Source organism: Schistocerca nitens, chromosome 2, assembly GCF_023898315.1.
Source record: "Schistocerca nitens isolate TAMUIC-IGC-003100 chromosome 2, iqSchNite1.1, whole genome shotgun sequence".
In the NCBI taxonomy this organism is placed as follows: domain Eukaryota; kingdom Metazoa; phylum Arthropoda; class Insecta; order Orthoptera; family Acrididae; genus Schistocerca; species Schistocerca nitens.
In genome coordinates, this window is record NC_064615.1 from 244,308,182 (window position 1) to 244,330,830 (window position 22,649).

Genomic DNA, 22,649 nt, shown 5'->3' on the forward strand with positions numbered 1-22,649 from the left:
TCCACGGGCTAGAATTTGATGATATTTTTGCCAGCATTGGTGGTGAAAATACCACCAAATTCGTCCAAAAAATACAGACAAAAATTAAAAAGTAATATCAATAAGTAAATATCACATAACTAAATAAATTTTAGCTTTGCACTGACCCTTCAATAACCTAATATATAAAATACAGTAAGGAATACAAATGCTTGCATACATATGATTTTACATAATAGTTTACACAAGTATTATTCAATCAATGGCACCAGAAATGACGAACAGGAGCAGGTAAGAGTCTCATAACATTTCATAAACAGTAAACACACAAAAAATCAGTTCGTACAAACATTCACATAAAATCCTTTCAGTAGTTCAATAAACAAGTAGAACTCCTCAGAGTAGTTGACAGTTCCAACAGTAGCACCCAGCAATGATCAACAGGTGCAAATAGCAGTCTCATAACATTTCATCAGAGTATTTAAACAGCGTCAACAGTGGCACCCAAAAATGGCGAGCAGGCGCAGACACCAACAAGTGACATTATCTCAGTAGAAGCAGTCCATTAGTGGCACCCAGTAATGTTGAGCAGGTGCAGACACAAACAAATGACATCATTTTAGTAGAAGCAGTCCATCATTGGCACCCAGTAATGTTGAGCAGGTGCAGACTCCAACAAGTGACATCATTTCAGTAGAAGCAGTTCCATCAGTGGCACCCAGCATTGTTGAACAGGTGCTGACACCAACAAGTGACATCATTTCAGTAGAAGCAGTTCCATTAGTGGCACCCAGCAATGTTGAACAGGTGCAGACACCAACAAGTGACATCATTTCAGTAGAAGCAGTCCATCAGTGGCACCCAGTAATGTTGAACAGGTGCAGGTAAACAGTCTATAATATTCGCTATCACTAATCAGACAGTTCATCAGAGTTTATCAGCAGAAATAAAACATTTCCAAGTGGCACCAAGCATGTTGAACAAGTGCTGGTAACAGTCCATAATATTCACTATCACTAATTAGACAGATCATCAGAGTTTATCAGCAGAAATTAAACGTCTCCTAGTGGCACCCATCATGTTGAACAAGTGCACGTAACAGTCCATAATATTCACTATCACTAATTAGACAGTTCATCAGAGTTTATCAGCAGAAATTAAACATCTCCTAGTGGCACCCATCATGTTGAACAAGTGCACGTAACAGTCCATAATATTCACTATCACTAATTAGACAGTTCAGCAGAGTTCATTAGCAGAAATTAAACATTTCCAATGTTAAACAGGTGCAAGCACGAACAACAGTTTGAATGCACACACAATTGCTTTTACAAAATTATTATCAATGCTCTTACACTAGACATACAAATAATAATAAACACACAAATGATATCAGATAATTGTCATATTAACTATTATAATACACAAATAACAGTAAACCTATAATATTTATGGGTGTCAGTGCAAGCCACAAAAAACAAGTAAAATAATATTTAGGATATAGGTCGGTACCAATTATTTGGGATTAGGAAAGGAAAACACACAAAACACACTCACTCATCTTTCATCCACATTAAGTACTACTGTGTAATTGAATGGTGTTAACTGTGTAAATGGAATTCTGTCAAAGATTTGATGTTCGATATGTGTATCAAGTAGTAGTGGCAACAGTGTACAACAGTCAATAATAGTTAGTCAATGTCATAGTCATGAACTGTGTAAATGGAATTCTGTCAAAGATTTGATGTTCGATATGTGTATCAAGTAGTAGTGGCAACAGTGTACAACAGTCAATAATAGTTAGTCAATGTCATAGTCATGATGTCAATGTGCCAAGATATGCAAATGCTTCCTCTCTCCAAAAAAAAGTATATACTGCTTACTGATTTAACGAAGTGTGTGTGTAGACAATCTTCCTTCTACTTGAGTGTTCTAGTCTGCCATCTTCACCCTCCTTGTTCCATATAATCCAAAAAACAAAACAAAAAATGCTCCTCACTTACTTCACCTCTTATCCACCAAAACTCCAATAATCATTATCATCACATAATCTTAATACTTCAATAATACCTCTTACGTCGATACATATAAACCTTATCATCAATATCATTTACCTTACCTCTTGTCCACCAAAACTCCAATAATCATCAACCACACAATCTCAATACCTCAATAATACCTCTTCAATACGTCGACACATATAAACCTTATCGCCAATATCATTTCACTTCCATAACAACTCTTTCCTCTAGTCAGTCTCCTCGAACAAGTACAGATAAAATCCTAGTGCAAACTTCAATTCATCATCCCATACAATCCGAAGACACAATGTCCACACACAACCTCTGTGTAATCCATCTGACCCAAATCTTCTACTCATTATGAATCATAAAATACATTTTGGTTACCTTGTCCATCATTAAATAAAAGAAATGCATACATGACCTCTAACAGCCTTTAGTTCGAATAACTTTCAGTAAGTAAGTACGAGTACGGAGTGTGTATGATCATAATATTTCACAGTGTGTACACCACTTCAAGAATCATAGCAAAACAGAAGCAAACATGTGGAGTATTTCTTGTGTCAAGTGTCACTTACTATTTCAATTGCTCACGAAGAATGCGGTGTAATAACTGTCAATGGTCTAAACCTAGTGTTGGTATTTCATGTCGTTAGCTTCCTTCCTATTAGCATAAATTTATACAGCTTCGATAAAACCTTCAGCTCACGGCAGTTCATTTTCTTATCTTAAAATATAAAGCACTGAGCGTAAGCAAAACATGCTATAGCGAGTAAATATACCAGTAGAGAACACAATGTCAACAAGTGGATGCAGCACAATCCCTACAACGAGGCTCTGCCAAGCGAACAATCTATAATTAATACCATAGTGTGACCTAAACTCCATGTTCGTACACCGCATATCAGCATTTCTATATACCAAATTAAAGAGTAGTTATGACAACAAACAGAAATGTGTAAATATGCAATGCATACGCAAAGTAGCAAATATGCATCTTACATAATAAACAGGTCATTAGCATCATATCAGCATAAGCAAATAAATGTTCATATGTAATCTTAATAAGTAAACATGAAGGCGCAAGCAGATACATCACAAAGTATAACTTACATACATAACCACAGCCAGCACAATTGCTCAGGTGACAATTACAATTTAAATAAATAAGCACAGCAGGCACATAATAAAAAAATATGACATCAGTGAAAAAGTAGTGCAGCCAAGCGATGCATAATACACACAAGTAACAACCCTGTTCATTAATCACTCATTGTCAATATCAGTTAACACGAAGTATGAAACACGTAATCGCGAGCAGCAAATTACGTCTAAAGTACGTACCAAGTGGAAATATGTTACCTGAAAAATAAACTCAATTAATAGTTACCTTTTTAGTTTATTATTTTCTTCTTCGAAATTACATTCTTCCTGAAATTTTCTCGATAGCAAGTCCTCATAACGTCGGATACACACAGAATTTACCTGAAGTTCTTAAATATTTTATACAACCGTATCCTGAAAAATACTGAACGTTAATAACATAATTTATCAAGTCACTATAGCTTTATACTGAATTGAATCGGAGAAATTAGACTGTGTATTTGTTTACGGCTGTCAGTGCATTCGCACTGAGCGCTCGATCAAATGTAGGTACGCGTGACGTAGGAAGTAATTGTTTGCGGTCAACGACTGCCTTGTGCGCCGCGCAGACTTGACTGTTGCTTTGAGTATGTGCCGCCGCCGGAACACGGCGCTGTATCCTTCTATTCTCCGTGTGTTTACGTATAACTGTTAGTTTCTCAAAGGTATGTCACTCCACAAAAATTTTAACGTTGGATATACACTCCTGGAAATTGAAATAAGAACACCGTGAATTCATTGTCCCAGGAAGGGGAAACTTTATTGACACATTACTGGGGTCAGATACATCACATGATCACACTGACAGAACCACAGGCACATAGACACAGGCAACAGAGCATGCACAATGTCGGCACTAGTACAGTGTATATCCACCTTTCGCAGCAATGCAGGCTGCTATTCTCCCATGGAGACGATCGTAGAGATGCTGGATGTAGTCCTGTGGAACGGCTTGCCATGCCATTTCCACCTGGCGCCTCAGTTGGACCAGCGTTCGTGCTGGACGTGCAGACCGCGTGAGACGACGCTTCATCCAGTCCCAAACATGCTCAATGGGGGACAGATCCGGAGATCTTGCTGGCCAGGGTAGTTGATTTACACCTTCTAGAGCACGTTGGGTGGCACGGGATACATGCGGACGTGCATTGTCCTGTTGGAACAGCAAGTTCCCTTGCCGGTCTAGGAATGGTAGAACGATGGGTTCGATGACGGTTTGGATGTACCGTGCACTATTCAGTGTCCCCTCGACGATCACCAGTGGTGTACGGCCAGTGTAGGAGATCGCTCCCCACACCATGATGCCGGGTGTTGGCCCTGTGTGCCTCGGTCGTATGCAGTCCTGATTGTGGCGCTCACCTGCACGGCGCCAAACACGCATACGACCATCATTGGCACCAAGGCAGAAGCGACTCTCATCGCTGAAGACGACACGTCTCCATTCGTCCCTCCATTCACGCCTGTCGCGACACCACTGGAGGCGGGCTGCACGATGTTGGGGCGTGAGCGGAAGACGGCCTAACGGTGTGCGGGACCGTAGCCCAGCTTCATGGAGACGGTTGCGAATGGTCCTCGCCGATACCCCAGGAGCAACAGTGTCCCTAATTTGCTGGGAAGTGGCGGTGCGGTCCCCTACGGCACTGCGTAGGATCCTACGGTCTTGGCGTGCATCCGTGCGTCGCTGCGGTCCGGTCCCAGGTGGACGGGCACGTGCACCTTCCGCCGACCACTGGCGACAACATCGATGTACTGTGGAGACCTCACGCCCCACGTGTTGAGCAATTCGGCGGTACGTCCACCCGGCCTCCCGCATGCCCAATATACGCCCTCGCTCGAAGTCCGTCAACTGCACATACGGTTCACGTCCACGCTGTCACGGCATGCTACCAGTGTTAAAGACTGCGATGGAGCTCCGTATGCCACGGCAAACTGGCTGACACTGACGGCGGCGGTGCACAAATGCTGCGCAGCTAGCGCCATTCGACGGCCAACACCGCGGTTCCTGGTGTGTCCGCTGTGCCGTGCGTGTGATCATTGCTTGTACAGCCCTCTCGCAGTGTCCGGAGCAAGTATGGTGGGTCTGACACACCGGTGTCAATGTGTTCTGTTTTCCATTTCCAGGAGTGTATGATGTATTCCCTTAGAGCGCCGAGATTTAAGATTTTCTACTTCGACAGTGTTATCATGAATAATTTTGCGAACCCTATATGGATCGTTATAAAGCAGAAAAAATTTGCGACACAAGCCTTTTCCTTTGTGAGACAAACGATGAGACTTAATTAACACCTTTTGACCAACTGACAAGGTTTTTAAACGACCAGGACGTTTAGCTGATTTCTCTCTTCTAGCAGCCGCAGATGCAATATTTTGTAGAGCCAGGTTGACAACTTCAGAATGCCGCAGTTTCCGTGAAGGCGGAAAAGGAACGATTTCAGAAATGCGATTTGTCGGTGCTTTGTTTTTTAATATCAATATAGGCGGTAAAGAAGTTGAATCATTAGGGAGTTCATTCAGAATGTTTTGAAAAATATGAAGATACTGATCCCATGTTCTGTGATTCTGATGACTATAAAGTCGACACAATTTATTGATTTCCTTCATCCATCTCTCTGAAGCGTTAGATTGAGGGTGAAAAAGTGAAATGAAAATTGGTTTAATCTTACGACGCCGTAGAGTACGAAGCCAAATTTTAGAGCGAAACTGTGATCCATTATCTGATATAACCTTATCAACATGACCCACTTCTTTAAGAAACTGTTTGATGAAAGCATTAGATACTGAACGAGCTGTTGCTTTGCGTAAAGGTTTAAAACACACATATTTTGATGTCAATTCCACTGCTACCAAAATGTACGCAAAACCATTAGTAGAACGAACCACTGGACCGAACAAATCGACTGCAGCCATCTACTTTAATTTCGGTGGAATGATAGGAAACAACGGTGCTCTGTGAGAAATAGTTGGCGGCTTAGCCTTTTGAGATAATTTGCATTTGGCAAGAACAAAATGGTTCAAATGGCTCTGAGCACTATGGGACTCAACTGCTGAGGTCATTAGTCCCCTAGAACTTAGAACTAGTTAAACCTAACTAACCCAAGGACATCACAAACATCCATGCCTGAGGCAGGATTCGAACCTGCGACCGTAGCGGTCTCCTGCGACCGTAGCGGTCTTGCGGTTCCAGACTGCAGCGCCTTTAACCGCACGGCCACTTCGGCCGGCTGGCAAGAACAGATCGAATACGTTTTTCCATATTACTGAAGTAGCAATTTTCTCGTAATTTATGAAAGCATTTTCTGGGACCAAAGTGTGCATAACTGAAATGTGTATACCAAAGCAATTTATTAACCCACTCATCAGGAATGCAAACTAACCAAAAGGAGTTGTCAACCGATTTTCGTTTAAAAAGAACTTTCCAGATAGTTCGCAAAAACGAGGTGTGGCCAAATCGTCCAATTTAACAAAGCGTCTAAGAAAATTACAGACACCAAGGAAACTACGAACATCACGTTTTGTGGTAGGAACAGCATAATTACGAATAGCGTAACCTCAACATATGAAGTAATATTGTCACGAAGATAAACAGGTAAAATTTCATTTAAACTACGAATGAATGTTGCTAAAGATACAGTAAGTCCAAATGGTAATTTTCGAAGTTGCTTTTGGGTAAAATAGTCATATCCGGTTATTCTTTACTGACTTTCTACATAGATTGATAGTTGAAGAGTTGTTTTGATAGATACAAAGAATAGTAAAAGAGTCGGCAGCAGTGCAGAAAACTAAAAGGGAAATAGCACCACTACAGCTCGGGGCCCTGTGCACGCTACGGCACATATTCACTTAGCGTAGTGAATCCCCTGAGGACTTTTACATCTTCCGGCTAAAGCAATTTGTCTTATCGATTGTGGCAGCTTAGTTAAACAAATGCGAATTAATTCAGTCGGGCTATAAGGGTTGGAAAGGAACTGATTCTTTCGAATCATGTCTTCAAAGTATTCTGCTGGCGTGCGGAACTCAGACTGTTTAAAATTACGCTGCATAATAAGACTATGTTTGACTCTGTCTTGCGTGTTTTCGGACCAATATGCCGATAGAAATGCATGATAAAAATCATTTAAATTATTACAATTTCTAATAAGTGCGCGCATCCGCGTCGCCGGTTCGTTTTCTAAATATCCACACATAAATTCCAGTTTGTGACTTAGTGGCCAATTTGGTGGAATTGCGTACATAAATTGATCTAACCATGAACATGGATGTATGTCGTTCTTAGAATTGCGAAAGATCTTAAATTTCCGAACAGTTAAGAAGTGTTTATAGTCAAAGTTTTCTCCTCGTGGCGACAAAGACCTACCGCGTCTGTCGCAGTCCGAATGTCGATTATTGTCAAGTTCGCGCGCCTGGCGCTCTCTTGTTGCTTCTCGTAAATGAAATAAATTGCTTTCTTCAAAGCCCTCTGCTATCTGTGATTCTAAATTTCATCTGCTGTCTTTTCCTACGATTTCGGCTTCAATTTGTTTGACTTGCTTTTGTAATGCCTCAAATTCCCTTTTAACGCGTTCATTAAATTTTCCCTGATTTTCAACTTGCTTTTTTATGTTCTGGTACTCTTCGGTTTCTGCAAATGGTAATGGAGCTGTATCATCCGAATCTCTGTCCCCATTTTAAACTAAGACTTGTCAATTTATCTGCAATCCCCTCAACTCTTTCCGATAAGTCACCTATTTGTTCTTTCTGTTTATTTACGTCTTCCGTAAGTGTCGCGACTCGGGTTTCAGCATTGACACATTTAGTAGTTAACTGTTCATACTGTTGTGTTAGGTTATTTATTCTGTCATTTGGTACGGATTCCTCGATTCTTTCAAGTATTTCTTCCTTATCGTGTGCACGATGTAAATTTAACTCTGAAAATTTTTGTACTATCGCGCGATCTCTCTCTTCCTGTTCTCTATCCTGTTCCTTTTGTCTGATTTTTATTGAAATTAATCTATTATTGTGAGCATTCAAAATCGGTTGTTTTTCTTCTCTAATTTCTTTTTTTAATTCATCTTTCATGTTTTTGACACATGTCCCTATCCGTGAGTCTAACCGTGTTTCCATTGTTCCCATATCAGTTTCTAACCGTGTTGCCAAAGTTCCCATCTCTGTTTTTAATTCAGATCCTAACTGCGATCCCAGTGAGTCTAACCGTGTTTCCATTGTTCCCATATCTGTTTTAATTGTTCCTATTTGTGATCCCACTGTTTTTAATTCAGATCTTAACTGTGTTACCATTGTTCCCAATACAGTTTTAATTTCAGATCGTAACTGTGATCCCACTGTTTTTAATTCAGATCCCAAATTAAATATTGCACTCATCAACTGCTCCATATTAACTGGTTCGAAATTCCTTTCACCCCTAACATTTCCCGCAAAACCAACTTCTTCCGTCAAAGCGGTAAAGCTATCTGTGTTCGATACTTTTCCAGAATCTTCTGTCGTTAATCTCGTATTCTGAAAATTTTTTGATTGTGAAAAATTTAGAACTGGTTCCGGCCTATTTTCCAGACTTACTAAATTGTTGTCAACTTCATTATTCATCATACTATTCTCATGTGTTGGCGAGTTCGCCATGTTAACAATTTCGTCAGTCTCACTATCCATCATTTTTGCCTGTTTCATCGATCGCGTAATCATTTACAAAACATACAAAACTGGCGACTGTACGAAAATCACACACAATGACACTTTATCTCCAACAATACCATTCACACGAAATGTTTCCCAAAAAACACGTCTAACGAACAATTAAAACCTTCACAATTGCACAAAATTGTCAGACCTGTATACAAGACATCAAAAATTAAATTCTGCAAAAATACCATTAGAAGAAAGACAAGACAACTACAAATGTTCATTGCCAAATCTACACATGCAATATAGACTACAATTACTAAACTACAAATTACTACAACAATACTACTGTCTGCTATTTTTACCATCAAAAGAATTCCAAGGGACGATCCGAAGCAGCGGTCGCCACGTGCATGGGGGCTTAATTAAATATAATGCAAATAATTTTAATGTTAGTAGCTGTCTGTCCGGTTACGCTGTCTCGTAACCGGTTGGCCCTGACTGGTATTAGTACGCAATCTGACTGCATAGAATAACAACAAAGAATGAAAGAAAACTTCCGTTAACACAATTAATTAATTAAGTCCCCAGCAACTATGAAAGCTACGAAACAACAAGGCACAAGTGTAGCTGTTCTGTGTGTGGAAGTGTGATTCAACGTACACATCTGGCTCGGTTCTTCCTCAATAAAACAAGGTAATTTAAGCACCATTTACACTGAAGTAATTAAAAAAACAGAAATTCTATAATTGCACATAGAAACCAGAATTACACTCTAATACATGAACACAAGCCAGATGCTTTGTTGACTGAACCTGTGACCAAGAGGCATTGTTATTTAGCACGTTTGAAATAAAAAAAATAAAAGATTTTCTTTACCTTTATATATATTGACGAAACATACACTCTGATCATTACAACATCCGGAATCGAATAGCATCGGCTGTCTAGCCCATCAGAACAACTGCATACAACGTGCTCACAACTAGTCACGGCTACATCGGAACTCCTACTGCCCACCTCTCAATATGCACTCTCCACGACGACTTCTCGACAACAAGTCTCCACTACCACTTCTCAACAAACACTGCCAGTAGAGGCGGCTGAATAATACTCTTTGGCGCAATCTCTGGCGCTGTGACTCAGTGTAGCCGCCGTTCAAGCTGTCCATAAATCCGTAAGAGTACGAGGCAGTGGAGATCTCTTCTTAACTGCTTGTTGCAAGGCATCCCAGATATGCTCAACGAAGTTAATGTTAGGAGAGTTTGATGGGCTGCAGAAGTGTTTAAACTCAGAAGGGTGTTCCTGAAGCCACTCTGTGCCGATTATCTACGTGTGGGGTGTCGCATTGTCCTGCTGGAATTGGCCAAGTCCGTCGAAATGCACAATCGACGTGAATGGATCCAGATGATCAGAGAGGATCCTTACGTACGTGTCACACGTCAGAGTCGTATCTAGACGTAGCAGGGGTCCCATACCACTCAAACTGCACATGCTCCACACCATTACAGAGCCTCCACCAGCTTGAACAGCCCTCTGCTGACATACAGGGGCCACGGATTCTTGAGGTTGTCTCCATACTCGTACACGTTCATACAGTCGATACAATTTGAAACGGGACTCGCCCGACCATGCAACATGTTTCCACTTATCAACAGTCCAATGCCGGTGTTGACGGGGCCAGGCGAGGCGTAAAGCTTCGTGTCATGCGGTCATCAAGGATACACGAGCGGTCCTTCGGCTCCGTAAACCCATATCGATGATGTTTCGTTGAATGGTTCGCACGCTGACACTTGTCGACGGCCCAGCACTGAAATCTGTCGTAATTTGCTGAAGGTTTGCACTTCTATCGCGCTGAACGATTCTCTTCAGTAGTCTTTGCTCCCGTTCTCGCAGTATCTTTTTGTGGCAGCAGCGATGTCGGAGATTTGATGTTTTACCGGATTCCTAATATTCACGGTACACTCGTGAAATGGCGTTACGGGAAAATTCATACTTCATCGCTACCTCCAAGATGATGTGTCACATCGTCGTTCGTGCACCGACTGTAACACCACGTTCGAACTCACTTAAATCTTGACAACCTGCCATTGTAACAGCAAAACAGATGTAATATCTGCGCCACACACTTGTTGTCTTCTATAGGCATTGCCGACTGCAGCGCCATATTCTGCGTGTTTACATACACTATGTGATCAAAAGTACCAGGGCAACCCCAAAAACATGCGTTTTTCATATTAGGTGCATTGTGCTGCCACCTACTGCCAGGTACTCCATATCAGCAACCTCAGTAGTCATTTGATATGGTGAGAGAGCAGACTGGGGCGCTCCATGGAAATCACGGACTTCGAAAGTGGTCAGGTAATTGGGTGTCACTTGTGTCATACGTCTGTGTGTACGCGAGAATTCCACACTCTTAAACATCCCTAGGTCCACTGATTCCGATGTAATAGTGAAGTGGAAACGTGAAGTGACACGTACAGCACAAAAGCGTACGGGCCGAGTTCGTCTGTTGACTGACAGATGGCTCAAATGGCTCTGAGCACTATGGGATTTAACATCTGAGGTCATTAGTCCCCTAGAACTTAGAACTACTTAAACCTAACTAACCTAAAGACATCACACACATCCATGCCCGAGGCAGGTCTCGAACCTGCGACCAAAGCCGTCGCGCGGTTCCAGACTGAAGCGCCTATAGCCACTCGGACACTGCGGCCGTCTGACTGACAGAGACCGCCTGCAGTTGAAGAGGGTCGTAATGCGTAATAGACAGAGATCTATCCAGACCCCCACACAGGAATTCCAAACTGCATCAGGATCCACTGCAAGTACCATGACAGTTGAGGTGAGAAAACTTCGATTTCATGGTCGAGCGGCTGCTCATAAGCCGCACATCACGCCGGTAAACGCCAGACGGTGACTGGTTTGGTGTAAGGAGCGTAAACATTGGACGATTGAACAGTGGAAAAATGTGTGGAGTGACGAATCACGGTACACAATGTGGCGATCCGACTCCAGGGTGTAAGCCTTGCGAATCCCCAGTGAACGTCATCTGCCAGCGTGTGTAGTGCCAAAAGTAAATCTCGGATGTGATGGTGTATGGTGTGGTCGTGCTTTTCACGGAGGGGGCTTGCACCCCTTGTTGTTTTGCGTGGCACTATCAGAGCACAGGCCTAAATTGATGTTTTAAGCACCTTGCTTCCCACTGTTGAACATCAGTTCGGCGATGGTGACTGACATCGATACCTCTCCTAAGTGCAGCACTCCGTGAAGAATGGGCTGCCATTCCCCAAGAAACCTTCCAGCACCTGATTGAACGTTTGCCTCTGAGAGTGGAAGCTGTCATCAAGGCTAAGGGGGGGCCAACACGATACTGAATTCGAGCATTATCGATGGAGGGCTTCACGAACTGGTAAGTCATTTTCAGCCAGGTGTCAGAATAATTTTGATCACTTAGTGTATCTCTGTATTTGAGTACGCGTGCCTATAACAGTTTATTTTGCGTTTCAGTGTATCGTCGCCATTGGCTGTTCAATGTACAGGGTGAATGTAAAGTCCGGGAACACATTCAGTTATTGATTTCACAAGAACTAAACACTGTACAGATTTCATACATATTGCGTTTTGAAGAGAAAGTCTGAAAGTTTTTTTGACGAACATTCGATATGTGAACCATGAGTGACCCTACAGACGTCAGTACGGTAATCGAATTCTTTCCATACCCGTCCTAGCAAGGCATTGTCAGTTGTGGCCGTCGCTTCCCGTATTCCCTCCACACATTTTACCACTGTTCAATCACGTAGTAGAGGCGGTACATACACCAGATCTTTAATGCCTCCCCACAGAAAAAATTCACACGGAGTGAGATCTGGTGATCGGGGAAGCCATTTCATGAAACAGTTGTCTCATTCTGTAGCACAGCCGATCCACCGATGCGGCAGCTCTGTGTTCAGGTACGAACTTCACGATGAAAATGGGGTGGAGTCCCATCCTGCTGAAAGATGAACGGAGAATCCGATTGTATTTGAGGCATCAGCCATTGCTTCAACATGTCCAAGTAGGAATATCCAGTGACAGTGCTCTCGGCGAAGAAGAAAGGCCCGTACCGTTTTCGACGTTACAAGGCATTTACCTTTCGGGAATCACGCTCAAATTTCAAGCATTCGTGTGGATGCTTTGCACCCCAGATTCGACAATTATGCCTGTTCACTTTCCCTTTAGTGTGAAAAGTGGCTTCGTCGCTAAAAACTAAGCGATCGACAATGCCATTCCCATCCTCATTCAATTGTTGCAACTGCGAACGAAATTCAAAACGATCGCCTTCTTCACTAGCTCCAATTTGAATGGTTTCATAGGCAGTTTCTGTCGCAGGCCTTTCCACACTGTCATTGGAGCCATTTCGAGTTCATGGGATGCACGACGCACCGATTTCTTTGGACTCCTTTTGAATGTCTCTCATACGCGCTCTACCTTCCCTTCAGTCACCCTGGAACGTCCGTTTCTCTTTGCCGGGCACAAGCAACCCGTCGTTATGAATTTGTTGTGCCAGTGGTAAATGGCCTTGTTGGTGGCTTCTCACCATACTTGGTTCTAAACATCCGTTGAACAGCTGTAGCTCACTTGTTTTTGTCGAACTCCATCACATAGAGAGCTCGCTCCGCACCTGAACTCGCCATGTTTGCGACTCGCTCTGGCTGCCGGCAAATTATCAAACTACGCAGTGGCGGTGTACATGAAAAAAAAAAAACTTTCAGGGTTTCTCTTCAAAATGACATACGTATGATATCTGTACAATGTCTGGTTCTTGTGCAATAAATAATTGAAGGTGTTGCCGAACTTTATGTACACCCTGTATAGATTGCACGTTACGGGCGAAGGACATCGTCCCTGGTTCCCCTACACCGTTCAGGCTTCTGAGGTGCGACCCTCCGACTCGTAGAATCCCACAGGTTTCTCATCCGGTGTGGTGTCTTGCCCACTCGTCGCTAATAGGGTGCCTACGGCATGCTGCGTTCTCGGAATGCTATACAACAATTTTCAGGAAGCAAACTGACAATATTTAACATTCTTTACGGCAAATGTCGCTAGCGAGAGGCGACGGAAAAAAAAAAAAACAGAACAGTTCTTGCTATACACAGAGTCCAAGGAAACACTTGATACTGACAGCGTAGCATTAATCACGTTGCAGGCTCGGGCCGATTATGTGCGGCCAAGGCTTAGCAGGAACTGCGTTTATATGCAGCTGTTGCAGGTAGCGCGCCTGGCGCAGCGCGATCCGATTCCGCGCACTATTGGCCACCGTTTCTTCACTGCCTTCTCTGATCTTTCGTTTCGCACCTTTGTTCCGGCGTTTGTGGTTACGCCAGAACATCCGGCCCCGATGCAGTACCAAGTCTGTCAGCAGGTGCAACACGGCTATTCAAATCATATCGAGTGGTCTCACGGCTGCGAGGAGAAGGAACGTTACTACTCGGACATGCGAGGCAGGCATCACTGGGGCGTCCCTTTAAGGGTGGGAAGGGGCCCCCCGACGCTGCTAATGCTTTCTAGAGCTGTCAGGCGCGCTTTGAAATTACGCAGCGCGCCCGCGAGGTGTGAAAGGCTCGGACGGGCAGCGCGCCGCGCCGACAGGCCGTGGGGGTTGCCTAGTCAGCAGGCGGTCGGCTAGACGCGGACAGCTCATTAACGGCTGGCATTTAGGCGCCGGTCTCCCTTTCCTATTACGACACCGGCGTCTAACGACGTGGGCGGCGCCCGGAGAGGTGTTAATGCAGTCGCCGCGATACGGCGAGAGGCGTCCCTCCGACGACAACCGCGCTGGCTAATCACACCTTTCGGCCCCCTTAATTACTCGTTTTGTCCTTCACTCCGAGCCACTGCACGTGCGTCGTCTCTCGCACGACGGGCGACCATTGCCTTCCAGAAGCTGGCGATTAGACCGCGTTCTCAAACGTCTCCAGCTCGCCCGCTTTTAATTTTGTTCTTCCGGTCGACGAGGAGTGCGTAATCACAAATATTACCGGCGGTGTCAGGGGACGGACAGGCGGTGGCGTGCTTCCAGAAACTGCTAGTAATTAGATTTAACGGCACCTTCTGCTGCAGTATGATTCGTCCACCAGACAGACACTGAACGTCGAACGACTATAGGTAATTTTCTTGGTGCGTGTCTCTATACATCCTTCGAGTTACCCACGTCTTCTCCACCCCCCCCCCCCTTTCTCACTTAATAGTACCAGACTGTGGTGTCAAGACAGCATAATAACCGGCCACAAGAAAAAGTCATAAAAAGTATTCAAGCCAAATGAAAATCAGGAGACCTTCGTTGATTTTTTTAATATTAGTTTCACCCTTTGCGTTTTCAGTGTTTGAATTTTTGGAGGGTTCTATCGCAAATGCAATTGTAACGAAAAAACAGTTTCAATTGGACTATGAATGGTAATAAACATTCAAGTAAGAATGTTTAAGCTACACATCTTAGTACTAAGTTTCCTCGCTGGGAGAAATTTGACCCAAATAAGAAAAAATTCAAAACATAGTTACTAAGTTTTTAACAAAACAGGCTCACATCAAGTATCAGTTGAAACCTAGTGAACCATTTATCACACGTACAGTAAAGAATGTTTAGCTCTTTACGAGCACTGTTGTTACCGCTCAAACCACACAAATGTGCCATTGAGTGTAATCTTCTTCGAGTCTTTCATTGACTGTAGAGTATTGCTTCCTGTTCATTCCTGAATGTTGTCGGAATGGAACTTGTGGTTTCCTAAACAACACCTTTGTTTTCGCCGAAAGCGTTACTTATACTTCTTGGAACTTACTCGTTCCCTGATCGTCGTTTATTTTTTATATCATGACTTCTCCGTATCTGGCTGTTGAAAAAAACTGCAAAACTTTTAAATTCGTATGATACCACTTTTGTCTGGCACAATCCGAATTACTTTCTTCGATACAAACTGAATGAAGCGCTGTGGTCGTTTAACGCTCTGACTTTCACAGCTTACAACACGGAGAAGAATATCAGTTGTTTCTAAAAGTACCATAAAAAGCTAATATTTTCTTGCAAACAAAGCACAGTAGCGCAAAGTTCGTGCTTTGAAATATTCAGTACAAAAAGAAAACTTGTTGCCACTTCGTAAAATACTATTCTTCTGATTCAAAACCACTTGAGTGGTCTCGTTCTCTCATGGTACGAATTGCAGTGATGTGATAGGTGCTGTCACTAGTGTTAGAGCTTAGAAACAGCTCTTGTCCGATACAGCGATACAATCTGCTGTCCGGTACCACCCGGCCGTCACCTACTCGTCTTGCTGGGGTTGGAACTTCCTGTTAACGTTTAACTCCCTTATTTGATTATCTTACTACATTTGAGTTTTTAAATGCATTGTAGTTTTTGTTTTTCTATATACCGTAGCATGTTTCGACACTACGTGTCGTCTTCAGTAGGTCTTTAATTTCTATAGAAGTAACTGTTTCTCATATCCAGAGATGCAGACTACATATGTATCAGGTGAGGTGTCTTTGTGAAAATACCAATCCCACTTCAAGGGAACAATAATATTGGAAACAATAGGCACGTAATCACTGGAAATCATTTCAAGGAAATATGAAAATATCCAAACCCTGTGGCTACATCATATAAAGTGGAATTGGTTTAAGTTAAAATGGCCGTATAACGGATGAGCTAACTGGTATGTTGCAGCTGTTTCGTTATGGATTTGGATAACGCAAGATTTTCTAGGATTTTTAATAAAATGAAGATATGTGGTCGCATAGCATCAAACAACGGCTTCTGTGTGCCAGGAGGCTACCGAGTAAATAGAAATATCATTGTGTACAACGATAAGACATTTGGAATAGACTGTTTAGCGTGGATTAGCTCCAATTGAACGATAAAGAAATGCAAAAAATTTAAAGGTCACATCACAAGGATAGGAGTGAAAAAAGGGTATCGGTAACCATCTTATCGACTTTAGAAAGTGCGTTGACCTGCATCTGCAAGAAACTTTTACGTATTCGTTAGTTGAAGGAACGTGGTATTATCAGACTGGAAGCTACTACTTATAACTACTGAAGGGATGTTCTATTTGACCCCTTGGAAGACTGTTTATGTGTGTTAAACAGGCAAATGTGAGAGATTTCCTTCCAGCATGTGTATAACATACGCAGGTCGAAGAGATTGACAGTGTTAAATTTCTGGGATTACAGGTGGGAAGGGCATCCCACAGAATTGCTGAAGCGCCAAATTAACTTTTGTACTTGCAGTGGAAATGATGTCAGGTGTAGGAGATGTAAATACAAAGAAAACTTGTGTAATTCGCTTATTTCATTGTACTATGTCATACGGGATCATATTCTGGGATAACTCGGCAAACCGAGCAGAAGCTTTTCGCGTACAAAAGCGTGTAATAAGACTTATTTGTGGTGTAAATTCAAGAACATGTAGAAACCTGTTCAAGGAACTTTATATTCTAGCCACTGCTTCTCAGTATATTTATTCCTTAATGAAATTTGTTCCAAGTAATATATCTTTGTTTCCGAACAAAAACTCGATATATAGCATCAATACTACGAATAAGAACTCTCTACATAAATACCTAAAATCACTTACCTTGGTCCAAAAAGGAGTCCAATATTCAGGAACACACGATTTCAAGAAATTACCTGCAAGCATTAAAAACTTGGTTTCAGATAAAGCACAGTTTAAACAGAGTCTGAAAGACTTCTTTATAGGCAACTCCCTCCCTATAGATGAATATCTTAACAGGGACTGTTAGACCAGCTTAAGTAAAAATATCGGTTAGATTTCAGTTTTGACAGCACTTGTTCACACCAGTCAAGATCGGGTATTGTGTATATGGTAAATTTATTAAAAGTGCATAACTGTGTTTCATTCTGACAGTGTATTAATTCTGTGAATAACAGCAGTTCCAGCTTACTATAATGCATTTACCTATTTGGAGAATCTCCAGATAGATGATCAGCGTAGTGATTGCATATTCAAATGTTTTAAGTTTTTTATGTTATACTTTCTGACTTGTTCCACACCCACGAGAATCATCTTATTTTTAGGTCTGTGGAACGAGAACTGAATCTAATATAATCTACCGTCGTTTGACCATCGAATATACTCCCGTATGGACGATATAGTAATAAGCATCCGTGAGTAGAGAAACCACTGAAAAGTAGAAAACAGGTATTTCACCGGGACCAGAGGGAATTCCAGTTCTATTTTTCAAGAGTACTCTGCGTTATTGGCCCCTTACATACCATGCATTTATCGTGAATCTGTACCCAACCGACTGGAAAAAGCGCGGGTGACTCATGTTTATAAGAAGGGCAAAAGAACGATCCCGCAAAATTACTGACCAATATCCTTAACATCGGTTTGCTGCATAAGCCTTGAACATATTCTCAGTTCGAATATAATAAATTTTCTTGGGACGGAGAAGCTTATATCCACGAATCAGCATGGTTTTAGAAAGCATCGCTCATGCGAATCTCTGCTTGCCCTTTTCTCACATGATATACTGCGAACTATGGATGAAGGGCAACAGGCAGATGCCATACTGCATGGGGGCTTAATTAATATAAAATGCAAATAATTTTAATTTTTTGCTTTAGTAGCTCTATCCGATTACGAAGTCTCGTAAACGGTTGGCCCTGACTAGTATTATTACGCTATCTGACTGCATAGAACAATAACAAGGAATGAAATGGAATTTTTCATTAACACAATTAATTAATTAAGTCCCCAGCAACTATAAAACCTACGAAACCAAAGCACAAGTGTAACTGTTCTGTGTGTGGAAGTATGACTCAACGTACGCATCTGGCACGGTTCTTCTTCAATAACACAAGAAATTTTAAATATCGTTTATACTGAATTAATTAAAGAAAATAAAAATACCATAATTACTCAAGAGAACCAGAATTACACTCTAATCCAAGAACACAAGCCAGATGCTTTGTTGACTGAACCTGTAATGACGCATTATTTAAGACACTGAAATAATGAAAAAAAAAAAAAAACACGGAATATTTTACCTTCATATATATTGACGAAAAGCACTCTGATCTTTACAGTATTTCCATTCGAACCATCTGCTGTCTAGCCCATCAAACAACTGGATAAAACATGGTACAACATCTCGACAAATACTGCCCACTAGCACATCTCAACACACACTGCCTACTACGAGTTCTAAACAAGCACTGCCCACTACGACATCTCAATAATCACTGCCAGTGGAGGCGGCGGAACAATACTCTCTAGCGCGATCTCTGGCGCTGTGGCTCAGTGTAGCCACCTTTCAATACTTCTAAATTTCCGGAAAGCTTTCGACACAGTGCCCCATTGTAGGCTGTTAAAGAAGGTATTAGCATATGGTATGGGTTCACAGATATGCGAGTGGCTCGAATATTTTTCAGGTTATAGAACCAACCCAGTATGTTGTCCTCGACCCCAGTGTCAAGTCAGAGAAAAGGGTGTTGTCAGAAGTGCCCCAGGGAAGTGTAACAGGGCCGTTATTATTCTCCTCACAAGTAAATGATTTCGCGGACAGGGTAGGCAGCAATTTTTGATTGTTTGCTGATGATACTACGGTATACGGTGAGGTGTAGAGCTTGAGCGACTGTAGGAGGATACAAGATGACTTAGACAAAATTTATAGTTGGTGTGATGAATGGCAATTAGCTCTAAATGTAGAAAAATATAATGTAATACGGATGGGTAGGAAAAACAAACCTGTAGTGTTCGGATACAGCGTTAGTGGTGTCCTGCCTGACGCAGTCATGTCGTGTAAATATCTGAGAGTAATGTTGCAAAGCGATATGGGATGGAATGAGCATGTGGGGGCTGTAGTAGGAAAGGGGAATGGTCGACTTCGGTTCATTGGTAGAATTCTAGTAAAGTGTGGTTCATCTGCAAAGGAGACCGCATATAGGACGCTTGGGCACCTATTCTTAAGTACTGCTCAAGAGTTTGGGATACGTATCAGGTCGGATTAAAGGAAGACATCGAAGCAATTCAGAGGCGGGATGTTAGATTTGTTACTAGTATGTTCGAACAACAGTGTTTCGGGAACTCAAATGCGAATCCATGGAGGGAAGGCGATTTTCCTTTCAAGGAACACTACTGAAAAAATTTATAGAACCGGCATTTGATGCTAACTGCAGAACGATTCTTCTGCATCAAACATACATAGCGCGTAAGGACCACGAAGATAAGGTACGAGGCATTAGGGCTCATACGGTGGCATACAGTCATTTTCCCCTCGTTCTGTTTGCGAATGGAACAGGGAATAAAGTGATTAATAGTGGTACGGGGTGTCCTCCACGCGCCGTAAAATGGACTGCGGAGTATCGATGTAGATGTAGAACTTCCATGCAGCAGTTATACAGCATAGTCACAGGACCAAATGGGGCCGCGCGGAGTGGCCGCGCGGAGTGGCCGCGCGGTTTGAGGCGTCATGTCACTGACTGCGCAGCCCCTCCCGCCGGAGGTTCGAGTCCTCCCTCGTGCATAGGTCTGTGTGTTGTTCTTAGCATAAGTTAGTTTAAGTAGTGTGTAAGTTTAGGGACCGATGACCTAAGCAGTTTGGTCCCTTAGGAATTCACAAACATTTGAACATTTTCGAACCAAATGGGGTTAGGCAATAGCTACAGAAAAAAAAAATGTGTGGCAACGCAGAGTAGCAACAACTTACAATAATTTATTTATGGAAACTTCACATTACCGTTAACAGGGTACACCTTATGCGCCGTGGTTGCTCTAACCTCTCATGCAGCAAAGGTTTTACAGCTCTCTGCTGGATCTTAGTTCGGTGTTTTGCATATATTATTTGGTTGCAAGGTTCCACCAATATAAGCTGAAAGGCGCCATGAAGTGCTGATTTTCTTGCGCAACAGGTGCGTCTTATAATTATGTACAAAAGAGTGTGTCACAATCAGGTTGTGCAAAATCATTTAATGGCAACGCGATGCGTCTTTTCAAATGTATCATGTATGTTACTCGATGAATTTTCAGGACAGAGCACTGATTAATTTTTTGTTCACATGTATATATCTGTTTCTATATTACGATTTCTGAGGTCACGTGCATCATTTCTCTGGTTTCGGGGTTAATTTGACCAAATGTCATTTTCACTCCGGGATTACACATTGATAATTTATTAAACAGTGTCGATGCCAATGACAGTGCGGAACTAAGGAATACTTGCATTAACCATCGGTATATAGAAGAAGGCTCATCTTTTGTTGTTAGTGTGCCTACAGCTAAGAAAAACAAATGCCAGTCATATATTGCTCAAATTGCAAGCTGTCGTGGTCTGGCGGTGAATCAGGTACAACATATAATGTCAAATATCTCCGGAAGTAAGAAATGAAGTTCGCTTGGACGCAAGTGCCAGGTATTGTCTCGATAAATGAAGAACAGATCAGCTTAATCCTAACTTCAATCGAAGTTTTGAAATGAATATTTAGGTCTAAGATGAAGGAAATTGAAGGTACTATGCTGAGCTAAGTTTGGAGCTATATTTGTGGTACTCCGTCTTAGTACCTTCCACTGTATTTGTAATTTTGATGATGGATGACACTGATTTATATACCGTCCTAGAATTTCTTCCTTCAGAAAACTTCAGATCAATGTGTTTATTTCAAGGTCATCAAAGTTTCATTCTGTTCATGAAATATTGACCACAAGCGGAATGGTAGCTGACAATTGTGCTGGAATTACAGGAAAGTTAATGTAGTTCCAAATTCATGCTGACTTTGACCAAGTGCAGTTTTTTTCATTACTTCCTCTGGGTTTTAGAAAATATATTGTACTGATGAGTATGTAATCATTTCATACAACCCCTAGGTTTACCAATATAAATAGCACAGAACTTAGAAAACAGTCATGATAATTACATTTGTATCCGAAAATGGGTCAAAGTACACCCGGTTTACGATACTTAAATTTATTAAAAAAAGGGTGCGTTGCAGTAGCTCGATCTTCACTTGCACTGGTCTGTTTTTACTCTGGTCTATATTGAAATACTGCGTTGACAGTGGAGATGTGTGACTGCTTTTATCCGGGTATGGTAGAGGGATGTTCATTTGGGAATATTTATGCCATAAGGCAGAAGCATAACATAGGCCTTGCCACGGGCGCCCTCTATTGGAAGCTAGCAATAACTCACATGCACCTGTGCAGTAGACAGCTCGGCACTCTTCCACTATGAATACCTCCGTACCATCCGGAGGACACAGCATGTACCATGTTGTTATCAACTTCCTTTTAATGTGCTCAGAATCGTCTTATATGTTACACAAGAGGAATACACGTAAATTTACTAATACTTCAAATATTATTAATCGAGTTAACAAATTCAAGAAGCCACACTGTGTGTGTGTCACTACTAGCACAATTGCAACGAATGTACATTTTAGAAATTTTCATGTTCTGATTGTGATTCTCGTCTGAACATTTTTAATTAAAACACGTTTCCTATCTCTGTTCTTGTGTATGAGACTGTTTCGTATACACTGATGATCCATAACATTACGAGCGCTACCCACCGTGAGGTTGTAGGCTGCCTGATGGCGCTGAGGGCACGTGACGCGTGACACGGACCAGCGACGAATGGGGAATCATTCTAGCGACGGTAAGTAGCGCAAATGCGGAAATCCGCCGACTTAAGAGGCTTTGACAAAAGCCGTATTCTTTCTTTCTTTCTTCTTTGTCTGATCCCTGTCCCACAGTTACGCAGGGTCGGCCATGGTTAATCAGATGTGGCAAGTTAAGTGTAAAGGGGTGCCAGATGCCCTTCCTGCCGCCACCCTGTATCTCCCGGGAAGGAATTAGTGTACCCCAGCTGTCTGTGTCGAATGTAAGCCATGGAATAGTGCGAATGT